Source organism: Rhinatrema bivittatum, chromosome 14 (assembly GCF_901001135.1).
Source record: "Rhinatrema bivittatum chromosome 14, aRhiBiv1.1, whole genome shotgun sequence".
Classification (NCBI taxonomy): domain Eukaryota; kingdom Metazoa; phylum Chordata; class Amphibia; order Gymnophiona; family Rhinatrematidae; genus Rhinatrema; species Rhinatrema bivittatum.
The window spans coordinates 48,766,558-48,778,907 of record NC_042628.1 but is presented as its reverse complement, the minus strand read 5'-3'; the positions used below and the strand labels follow the sequence as shown (position 1 = coordinate 48,778,907).

Below are 12,350 nucleotides of genomic sequence, written 5' to 3'. Positions count from 1 at the left end.
TTAAATCTCCAAAAGTTCTTCACCAATTGCTTTGAAATTTTGACACAACGTTGCATTCGAATGCGCACGTGTTTTTAGATACCTATATTATATAGATGTCACACCTGTGACAGGTAAAAACATTTTTTCTGGAAAAACAGCGCTATCTGTTGGACGTAAAGGCAACACACGCTATCTACAATATAAATGGGCTCTGACCGACGGACTGCAAATGCACAGTAGAGAGCAGCTCTACCGCGCATGTGCAGACCATAGAGCTCTGCACTACGTGCTGGGGTCACAGAGGGGAGGAGGAAAGGGCAGACGAGTTGCCCTTTCCTCCGCCGCTGGGGAAGGGGGGAGGGAGTAGGGACTGCCGGACAGTTACACACAGGAGGAGGAAAGGGTAGAAGAGTCACCGAGCCAGTCCGTCCACCGCCGGGGAAGGGGGGTAGGGAGTTGGGACGGCCGGAGCAGAGCAAATGCAGTATAAAGCGGCTGTGAAGAGATCATAAGCAGCTGCAGCCAAAGCACAAAGAGCTGAACAGAGAACAGCTTGCTTAAACATATTAGAAACGTGCGCTCTCTCTTTTCTTTCTTTTCCATTAACCAGACTGAGCCACAGCAACGCGTGGCCGGGTACAGTTAGTCTATAAATAATAAATTTACATCTGCTTTCTGCTTCTGTAGCAGCACTCCTTGTAGCATCTTAGAAAAATCAAGACAACGATGAGCAAGCTGATGGGAGTTGGTTACTTTAAGGAGAGGTAAAACTGTTGAGGTGATATAAATGGACACTGTCCTATCCAAAGGATAAAGAAGAGGGTACTTCCCTGTGTCATAGTCTTCTTTTTTTTTGTTTTATATTTTTTATTGGTGAATAACACAACAGTACAATACTGTCGAACTGCAAACAGAACATCACCACAAATTATATAATTAATCCCAAGGTTGAACCCACCCACCCTTTCCAACCATTTAGGGTTATCTGGTGTAAAGTCTTAGATGTTCAATAGTCTCGAACTTCCACACTCCATCCCATAATCTTTAGCCATTTCCAAAAGCACGCCACTCCAAATATGCATCCCATGTTTGGTGAAAGGGTTGTAGATTTTGCCTCTTAGCCACTGTAATTTTGGATAATGTATGTACAATGTACAATCTGCGCAAAACAGCCGAAAACTTGGTCCTCGAGGCATTTTCCATGAGCTGGCGATCTCCATTCACGTGGCTATACAGGCTTGCAGGCTGTATCTTTGCCCTCCTTATTATGTAGTAATGCAAAGTCCATAGATAACTCAATTTTTTCCTCTAGTATGACAGAGACCAAATCTTGCAGATGCATCCACAATGGTAGAATACACGCCCCTGACCACCACATATGTAAGAATGTCCCTACCTCCCCACACCCCCCTCCAACAATTACTGGTCTTATTAACTGACATCTTACACAGTCTCTCAGGGGTATAATACCACCGATAAAGCATCTTGTATCCATTCTCAACTATATTTGAGGAGACAGAGGCTGTGCTAATTTGGAGAAAAATAGTGGACCAGGTCTCTATTTCGAAAGGTAAATCATGTGACCATTGTTTAATAAAGGAAGATTGGGTAGATAGTGGTGCACTGAGTACTTTATATATTTTAGATATCAACTTTTTAGTCACATAAGGGGCGGAGCAGAACCCCTCAAACAGGGTTTTTCCGGAATTCAACATAGTAGATATGTTTAAGCTCCTATAAAAATGAGGCAATTGATTATAGGCCAGGAGTTCACGGTTAGTTAGACCACATTGAGTCTACTCTTTTTCCTCACATTTAGGAACTATGTTTTGTTATACTCTCTCTCCTCACCTTGAGGAACCACGTTTTGTTATCCTGTCTTTTCTCAGCTACCTCTTGTTACCCCCTCTCCCAGTTTTGATTTCCCTGTTAAAATGTAATTTCCAAGCTTAACCCGTTTACTGTAAACCGGCATGATGTCCACAACTAATGCTGGTATATAAAAATTTTAAATAAATAAATAATAATCTCTACACAGATGAAAAAGGGATTAATTTGGTTTCACCCCAAATGTGCTCTAGACAGATCAGTCCACTTTCCACGATGAAAATGACCGCAGAGAGAGGCACGGTACAAAGGTCTTGTGAAAAAGATTAGTGAGATAGAAATATTCCTTTCTACCCACAATTCTCGCCTTCCATCTATTCCAATTCTGCATGGTAATTCTAGTAATGGGTAGCATATTAGGGCAATCCCTCCATGTTTTTCTTGGTTGCCATGGTATTGCAGTTAACGGCATATCCGCCAAATAATGTTGTTCCATTTGGGCCCAGTGTTTAGGTTCTCTCGGATCATGCCACACTACAAGAGGCCTCAATTGGGAAGCTGCATAGTCCCAGTGGAGATTCGGAACCCCAAGCCCACCCACAAGTTTGGATAGATATAATATTTGTCTTTTCACTCTGGGCAGCCTACACTCCCAAATGAAGCTAAAAGTTTTCCCGTTGCCATCGTTGAAGCATGTTATTGGGTAGCATTATAGGAAGAGATTGGAACAAATATAGCAATTTTGGAAGCACATTCATTTTAATAGTGGCTATGCGCCCTAGTCACGACAAAGGCAATCTTGTCCATATATCTAAATCCCGGTAAGGTTTTTGTATCAAAGGTATATAATTCAATTTAAATAAATCTCTAGGGTGACTCAAGAATTGTAAACCCAGATACTTAATTTTTTGAGTGGCCCATCTAAAGGGATGAGCAAGGAGCAAGTATCCACAGTATCTTGGGAGCTTGTAATGTTGAGAATCTCTGATTTCTCCCAGTTCACTTTAAATCCAGATGCATCACTGAATTTCTTGATTTCCTTCTCTATTTCTATTAGTGAAGTGTCTGGAGATCTAATGGTAAACAATGTCGTCAGTGAAGAGACAGTTTATACGATTCTTCTCCCACCCTAAAGCCCTGTAACTGAGTATTCTGGCGAATGCTGATAGCCAATGGTTCCAAAAACAGAGCAGAGAGGGCTGGAGATAACGGACACCCTTGTCGGGTCCCTCTCCCAACAATGAAATGATTGGAGTATCCCCCGTTTATTTTTAAGCAGGCTCTAGGTTGGTCATAGAGGTTAGTAAGCCAACGACAAAATCCCGGCCCAAATCCCATCTTTTTTAATAAACCAAACAGGAACGGCCAATGCACCATATCGAATGCCTTTTCGGCATCGATGGAGAGGAAGAGGGCTTTCAACTTGCTAGAGTACGCCACCCACATCAGATTTAAGAGTTTATGTATATTATCCCCCACTAATCTTCCTGGTATGAACCCTGCTTGGTCCCGATGTATAAGCTGTGTGATATATCTATGCGCCCAGCCAATATTTTTGCCAAAATTTTCAGGTCAAGATTTATTAACGAGATTGGCCGGTACGAGCCGCAGAGAGTGGGGTCCCGTCCAGGTTTTGGTAGTACCGTGATACCTGCTAAATTAGCATCCCCAGCAAGTGAACCTTCCTCTCTCAAGGAGTTATAGAATTTCTGCAGGTGTGCAACCAAATAGGGGCCGAAATGTTTATAAAATTTGGCAGTAAGACCATCGGGTCCCTAGAGATTTCCCCGATTTAAGGGATTTAATAGTATATAAGATTTCCAGTGTCGTGATCTCCGCTTCCAACTCCATTCTCGCCTCTTCGCGTAATGTCGGGACACTGAGTGAGTCCAGATATGCTACAACATTGGTTTCTTGAATGGAGGTGTTAGAGCTATATAATGTGGTGTAAAAGTCTAGAAATCTATTCCTGATATCCGTGTTGTTAGTTAAAATTTTATCTCCAGCCTCTTTAATTTTAGAGAGGGCATTTTGATATTGAATCTTTAATTTATTGGCTAATATTTTCCTGGCTTTATTACCCCCCTCAAAATAGGATTGTTTTGTCATTTGCAGCCAGAGTGCCATATTCGAAGATTCCAACTTCAAGAGGTCTTCCCTCGCCTTAGATAATTGAGCCAGTATCCTGGTCTCACCTGTGGCTTGATGTTTACGCCCCAGGTCAACAATAGTATCCCGTAAAATTTGGGCTTCCCGATTGTTCCTTTTCTTAACAAAGGTTCCCCTTGATATTAGAAGCCCTCTGAGATAAGCTTTGAATGCTTCCCACACCATAGGGGAGGAAATTTCCCCAGTATCGTTCCTAGTGAAAAAATCTTTAATATTAGAGATTAGGGTCTGATTAAATTCTCTATCAGTCAATAGGGATTCGTTAAGTTGCTAGAATCTTATGCCTTTGTTGTAGCTATCAAATATGATATTCAAGCTAACGATTGCATGATCTGACCACGCGATGAGTATTACATCAGCCTTGGTGATCTGATTAAAAAGTCCTCTGTCCACCAGGAAATAATTCATGAGTGGGATTTATGTGCAGCTGAGTAGTAAGTATAGGATCTAGTATGTGGGTAGCGCACCCTCCCCGCATCAAGAAGTTGCCATGAGTCGATTAACCCCTGCAAGCTGATTCTACATGTTTGAGGTGCCGAGACATACCCTTTTGAAGCATCTACATTAGGTGCCCTAACCAAATTAAAGTCTCCCCCGACCAGTAGCAAGCCATTGCTATGTGCCAGAAGTAAACTGGATACTTGATCATAAAATGACCCCTGATCTTTATTGGGGGCATATGTGTTTAGAAGCATGTATGCCTTTCCATCTACCAGAATTCCCAATAGCAAATATCTGCCTGCTGGATCTTTAATACACAGTTTACATTCAAAAACAAAATGAGGGAAATAATATCCCCACTCCTGTATATTTAGCTCCCTTGGAGCATAATATTGGTTATGATAAGATCGAGATGCCATAAGGGCTTCATGTTGTGCCTTTAAATGAGTCTCAGGCATAAAAATTATATCTAATTTTTGGTGGGCTAATTCTTTGAAAAACAGTTGCCTTTTAAATGGTGTATTAAGCCCCTTTACATTAATAGAACCGATACGCATAGATGCCATAATTAACTGTTAACTCCCGCCCCAGCATACATCATAAAAATGAAAAGCACACCCTGTAGTCGCCCTAAATTATCATATACTTGGATGGATGAAGTGTGTGAAATGACTCTGAAAGAATACCAGATTGTCCCAAAAATAAACCAATTAATAATATCCCCCAACCCTGGTTGGTACCATAGCCCTCTGTGTGTATAATCCTCTTTCCCCCTTCCCCTTAAGGATCTGCCAATACCTCCCTGCAGATCCATTCTCCTGACTTTCTGGAAGTAGATTATAGCTATCAGTATACCCCACTATACCCAGTCTTGAATACAATAAACAACACCCACCTTCACATTCAAGATAAATGGTGCATCATAATGTTAATTTTTAACATATTATATTAATTGAAATTTTATCAACTTTGAGAAAGTAATGTTCCACAGAATACAAACCATTAGTATGGAATCGCATTGCTTATAGAGTCATGATTCTGCCGCAGCTCGCGCTTTAGAATCCAAACTTCTCTTAAGTTTGTTTTTGCGAGCTCCGGCTCTCTGCCATTGGGGGTGCTGTTCTTTAATGCTGGATTTTCTAATACCATGCCCTGTGTTATTCATTGGTTTGAATCCCTTGTCCTGCAAAATGGCCACCGCCTCGTGTATGGATCGTATCTGGGCTGAGGCCCTGTCCCACATGAATACGAGCCTGAATGGGTGCATCCATCTATATTTCACATTTTCTTTTCGCAGGAATTGAGTAACTTCGCGAAGTTCTGAGCGATTTTGAAGAGTCGCCTGTGAGAGGTCAGCATATACTGAAACCTCTTGATTTTCCCACATCCAACGGGCCTGCTTTCGGGCTGCATTTGCAATTTTTTCTTTTTGGGCATATTCGTGAAAGCATACGATTATGTCCCGAGATGTATTAGCCCCAGCTGGTCGCAAAGCACGGTGCATCCGATCAATTTTTATATACTGGGTTTGCAGAGGCTCTTCACTCCCCTCAGGGTTCAGTAAGAAGTGACAAAAGCGTCTCACCACATTTTCACAATCAGCATTCTCTGAGCTCTCTTGTAGCCCACGAAACCGGAGGTTTCCCCTCCTGGCCCGGTTTTCTAAATCTGCAAGTTTGGCTCGCATGGCAGCATTCTCTTCCTGGAGCTCGTGGCAGGTATCTTGCAAGCTTTTAGTTAAATCAGCTTGTCCTTCCAATCGATTGTCCATTTCATCTACCCTGTTTCCCATCGTGGCTAATTCTTCATGGAAATTATCTAACATGCCATGAATTTCTTTTTTGTAGCTTTTAAGGTCCTGCCGAAGGGCACAGAACCCGTTTCGAAATTCCGCATGGGTCGGGGCTTCCTCCGCTGAAATATTAAACTCGTCATCGTCCTCTCTCTGGTTCACAATCGAGGTCGGCCTCCGCCGAGGCTCCATCTTCCTTTGGGCCTGACTCAGGCAGTTTGTGATAGGCAAAATGTTGAAAATCCACCGATTTTTTCTTTCCTGCCATCGCTGTGATTGTACTGTGGTCTTAATCTCAGTTTAAAAGTATAAATTGGATCTGGATGAACGTTTTTAAGCTGTATAAAGCTCGGGTAATGAGGGAGCTTGAGAGATAAGCTGCCATCAGCTAAGATGACGTCACTTCCTCCTCCACAGTCTTCTTCTAACCAGAGGTCAGAGGCAGCAAATTCCAGGAGGGAGTGAGGGGTGGGGAGAGGGAACAGCACCAATGGTTTTGCAATTCCCCACAGTAATAGGGTCCAGCTAGTTAAGGGGCAATGGACCCTAAAAGCTCACCCCTTTTTCAACCAGAAGGGGTTATCTGGAAAAACCACAGCACACCTCTGGGAGTCTGTCCATCAAGTTCACCAACTGCAGGCTTGGCACCTCTACCATCTGGTGGAGACGAAGAAATACTGAAAGGCTGCAGCTGGCACAGTCTCTTAAGTAGGCTGCTTCCAGCACAGCTTTCATTCTCTGTCTCCATCTACTGGTAGGGGAGAAAGATTCATGAGTCTGGCTGGTCTGGTAAGGATAAGGAAGAGCACTTTATATTCATTAGGAATGGGGGAACGTTTAGGGATACTGGTTTACCTTCAAGCATCACCACCTACTGCCCTCCCACTTTTCTAACCATGTATCCTGCTAATTTTCCTCAAAGTCCCCTTAGGCTCCCAATCTTGCCTTGGTGCAATTCCATCCTCTATTCTAGTCCTTTACCCTCTGGAAAAACACTCCCTCCTGAGGGTCTCTGTCCATGTTCTGCACCCTCTTAAGAGGCATACTTTTTCCACTTGCCTTCCCCCTTAATTTCTGCAGTTGCCTTCTCCTTATAGTCTATCATAAATCTGTGTTTCAGGCTTATTTTTTTCTGGTTTTACTCGCCTCAGTTATGAATTAGCTCTAGGTGGGGATGCCAAATAAATTAAATCAAGGGGGGGGGGATTAGCCTTTGGATAACCAGAGGTAGTTAGTATGATAATCTTTCAATACCTAAACCCCTTGTGAACACTGTTCAAAAGAGTGAGATGTAAAAACATGAGCTTTGATTTAAAAAATAAATTTTGCATTGTTATAACCAGATCTTCCTCCTTCCCCCTCCACACTTCCCCCACTTCCTACCAGTTTGTTGTTGCCCCCATCCTTGGCTCCTCCCACCATCAAATCTGTTTGAGGGCTTAAGGGTGGCAGAGAGCAGAAAATTCAGGATCAAGCTCTGGGTTGACTGCCAAGTTTCCCCTCTTTGGCTGGTGAGTCTGGGATCCCCACCTGAACCCTCGTGTCTCCTTTATGAAGAACCCTACCAGCTACAGCGAATGCTGGCAACCAGTTAAGCCTTTTGGAAAATGCAGTTCAGGTTACATTTTATTTTTTTTCCATTTAAAGCTTTATTGGTAACCATCAATATCCAGGACAGGCATATAAACACTCAGACAAAAAAAACCCACTGAAACAGAGTATAACAATACCATATTCATACACAAAGACAAAATATCCACTTTTGATATAAACTGTTCCCCCCTCCCTCCATCTCCCAAAGAATCACATCACAGGGATGATATAGATTTCAGAGTCTGAAAAAATGCTCACATAAAAATAAAAAAATAAACCTTCAGCAAACAATATCTCAGTTAAGTGACCCAGGGCCAAAAGAAAAGGATTAGACCAGGCATCTGCAATTACTGATGTCCAAACGGCATAGGGTTGTCAATACAATGAAAGCAGGTCAACGATCTGTTCCGCATAGCTGTTAATTTTCCATATGATAAACTCTCTGAAGCCTTTCCTGGATGGAAACCATGTTAGGGACCTCTGGTGAACACCATTTACACGCTATTTCTCCTTTAGTAGTAAGCAGGATTTGCATTAGGAGTTTATATTCCAATTCAGAGAGTGATTGATTCAGAATGCCCAATAGAAACAATTTAGGGTCCACCCAAAGTCCTTGAATAGATGGACAACCCCACCATAAATGAAAAAAATGTTCCCAATGCCCCACATCCTCTCCAGCAGTCTTCGAAAAAAGGTGGGAAACATCTTATGAAGTTTAGCCGGGGTTAAGTACCACTGATATAGTATCTTATAACCAATCCCCAAAACAGCTGTGGCCATTGAGCTTTTTACAGCTAGAAAACACTGATCCCAATCTGCCACTCCAAGCGGGGCTGGCGAGGGAAATAGCTCTCATGAGTTGTCTTCAGATGAGTGGATCTTACATGAGGTATTCTGAGGAGGCCTTTGTTCGTAGGTTCCCTTTTGGTGCATGGGGTATGATGTGTTTGTTCAGCCATAGATTTTGTTGTCCTGTGATTATTTTGTGAAGGATTGTTAGAACCTTGTATTCTATTCTGTATTTTATTGGGAGCCAGTGTAGACAGATAAGGTTTGGTGTGATATGCTCGTGTTTCTTTGTTCCTGTAAGAATTCTGGCTGCTGTATTCTGTAGTATTTGGAGCGGACAGATGGTAGTAAGAGATAGGCCGAGAAGTAAGGTATTGCAGTAGTCAAGGGTGGAGAATATAAGTAGTTGTAGCACTGTTCTAAAGTCTTCTTGTGTGAGAAAAGGTTTAAGGCGTCTGAGTGTGAGCAATTTGTGGTATCCTCCTTTGATTTTATTTGTTATGTGGGTTTTGTAAGATAGATCTTTGTCTACGGTTATTCCTAGGTTTCAAATGTAGCTGACAGGAGAGATCAGTGCTTTATGATCATCCATTTTCAGCAGCTGCATTGGAGCTTCACTGACTTTTTTGTCTAGAATTATTAATTCGGTTTTTTCAAATGTTCATTATGAGTTTTGTGGAGGATAGGCATTGTTTGATTTCTGCGAGATAGTTGGTTATTCTCTTAAGTTTCTTCAATTGTATTCTGAATTGGGATCAAAATTTGGATGTCATCAGCGTAAAGGAAATGGGTTAGGCCTAGGCAATCCAGTGTGTGGCAGATCGGTAGCAGAGGGGTTGAAAAGTGTTGCAGACAGGGCAGATCCTTGTGGGATTCCTGTACTTAGCTTTACCTTGTTTGATAGGTTATTGTTGAAGATTACTTGGAAACTTCTGTTTGACAGATAAGAGGTAAACCATTTTAGTGTGGTTCCCGTTGCTCCTATTTCAGATAGTCTATTGAGTAAGATAGAGTGGTTGACTGTGTCAAATGCAGCAGATAGATCCAGGAGGATTAATATGTAACTTTTTTCCTTTATCAAATCCTCTAAGTACTGTGTCATTTAATGACAATAGTAGTGATTCAGTGCTTAAATTTTTTCTAAATCCAAATTGCTAGGGGTGAAATATGTTATTCATTTCTATGTGAGATATATTCAAGATCTCAGACTTATCTTCATTCACTTTGAACCCAGATACCAAACTAAAAATATGCATTTCCCCCAACAGAAAACACAAAGATTCTTCAGGTGATTCCAAAGTAAACAAAACATCAGCAGCAAAAAGTGTCATAACTAGAGGTCCCTAGCGAAATAACTTTAATCTCATCTTCCCCCAAATCCTAACAGCGAAAGGTTCCAAAGACAGGGCAACAAAAGTGGGGGTAACAGGCACCCCCCTCTTGGTTCCCCTTTTAACTTCAAAGGTATCAGTAACACCCCCCCCCACCCCCAATCTTCATACAGGCCTTATGATGAAAGTAGTTTCCGTATCCATGTTAGAAAATTCTGCTCCAACTGAAACTTCTCTAAGACCCTAAACAAATATAACCAATTGACATGACTAACAGCACTGCTGGCTTACCCGATTTCCTTCCCCCTGTATCAAATTAAAAACTCTCCACACATTGTCCAAGGCAAGTCTACCCAGGACAAATCCCGATTGATCTTCATGTATCAAAGCTGGAGCTACCAAACCCAGTCCATTGGCCAACACCTTGCGCTTAATATTTAATAAGTGAGATAGGGCGATAGCAGCCACACAGCATGGCATCACAGCCCGCTTTGACCCTCATCGTGATGCCCTCTACATTAGCATGAGATGAGATTGTCCCCCCCCAAAATAGGATAAAATACGGTGTTGCGTCAGTCTGTCTCAGACGGCTTCGACCTCTGTGCCTCACCTTTCTCTCTGCTCTCCCCGCTAGCCTTGGAAAGATGGCTACCGCCGTGTCTGCATGCCGGCTATGGCCATGTTTCTCCTGAGGGCCTCCTAGGGTTCGCGCGTGCACGCCACCCAGATCTTTATCCACGTCATGGCGGGAACCTCGGAGGCGGCCCCTCCGAGTGACGTCACGCCATCCGAGTATTTAGCCTGCCCTTCGTTTACTAACAAATCGAGTTAGCAAGGATTGGAATGCTTCCGGTCTGAGCCACTCTGCCGCTTCCGTGCTGCCACCAGAAGCTCTCTCTGCCCTTCGGGGTAATTCTCTAACCCGAGACCCGCTCCTCGGGGGCCCCTTTGCTTTCTTTCAGGTGCCTATCTGGGATCAGGTACTCACTCCTCGAGGGCCTGCTTTCCCTGGCTCAGTGCCTGCAATCCAACTACTTCTGCCTGCTGGGATCTCCATCTATACAGCTACCAACTTAGTGAGTAATCTAACATTGTCAGTCTGTCTCATCTACGGCTCACACTGGGAACCTGCATCCAGAACTCCCTATACCATCATTGTGAGACGGGTCTCCTCTGCCGAGGGCCCCTGGACTGCTACCACTGGATCACCTCACCACTGCCACCTCTGGTGGTATCACATTCAGCAGTATAATAAAAGACAAATCTCTGTGTTTGCGTGTCTCGAGTCTAGCCTAGTACTGTGGTTCCTCACGGGGCTCCTCCCCGTGGTAGTGGTCATCACCACAGTACCCAAGAATCCACTCCAACACCTCAAAACCATAATACTTGGTTACCAGTGAATCAACTAAGAGAGGCTGAAAGGTTTTATAGAATTTGGTGGTAGACATCAAGTCCAGGCTTTTACCCAGCTTCATATCTTTGATAACTTGCACCACTTCTTCTGCCCTAATATCCCCATTAAGCAAATCTCTGCATTCTGGTGGTAGGACCGGCAAGGCAATATTCTGAAGATACTGTTTCATTCCTTCATCATCCATTGCTCCCTCATTGGAGTACAGTGCTTCATTAAAGCTAGCAAAGTGCATCCCTATACCAGGAGAGTCATATAGATACTTCCCACCTATATCCATGATTTTCATGACATGGTTCTGCATGGTTCTCTCCTTCAATCACTGAGCTAATAGCCTCCTAGATTTATTCCCATATTCAAAAAAAGATCTGCTTGGACAAATCTAATTCATGAGCATACAGGGCGAGATCCAGGGCCCGTAGATCTTGCCTCGCCTGCTCTAATTTCCCCCATGTAAAACAGGTCACGAGCCTTCTTATGCGAAAGTTCCCATTTAGCAATCTTTTGCAATAGAGCCAAACAGGCACCTTCCCTTAACAAATGAGGCTCTCGATATCAATTTACCTCTGACTACAGCCTTTATAAACTCCTATAAGGTAACAGGAGAGCAGTCAGAGATGTCATTCTCTACAAGATATTCCTATATCTCATTAGTTGTTCCACATAAACCACATCATCCAGCAGGCTGTCAATCAGCCACCAAAGTTTTTTGCCCGCACTAGCAGTGGAGAGGCATAAGGAAAACCAAATAGGGGTGTGATCTGACCAGATGATGTTGTCCATCCTCACCACTGCTATCCCTCCAACCAGGGATTTATCAATTAAATTATCCAGTCTAGAATACAACTTATGGGCTTTAGAGAAAAAATGGTAATTGCAATAAGTTGGATGGTTCAAATGCCAAATATCCACTAACCCCCATCTAGCATCAAATGTTTCAAGGCAAGACGAGACACCCTCAAACCTGCAGCCTCCCTCCTGGAATTATCCAGATAGGGATAAAGGGTAAGGTTAA

General features: G+C 43.0%; 1 protein-coding gene across 2 annotated transcripts in view; it reads right to left on the bottom strand.

Annotated features, from left to right (window-relative positions):
* Window positions 1–12,350, bottom strand: part of LUC7L (LUC7 like) — a 108,868-nt gene that overhangs the window by 33,659 nt on the left and 62,859 nt on the right. The window lies entirely within an intron of this gene.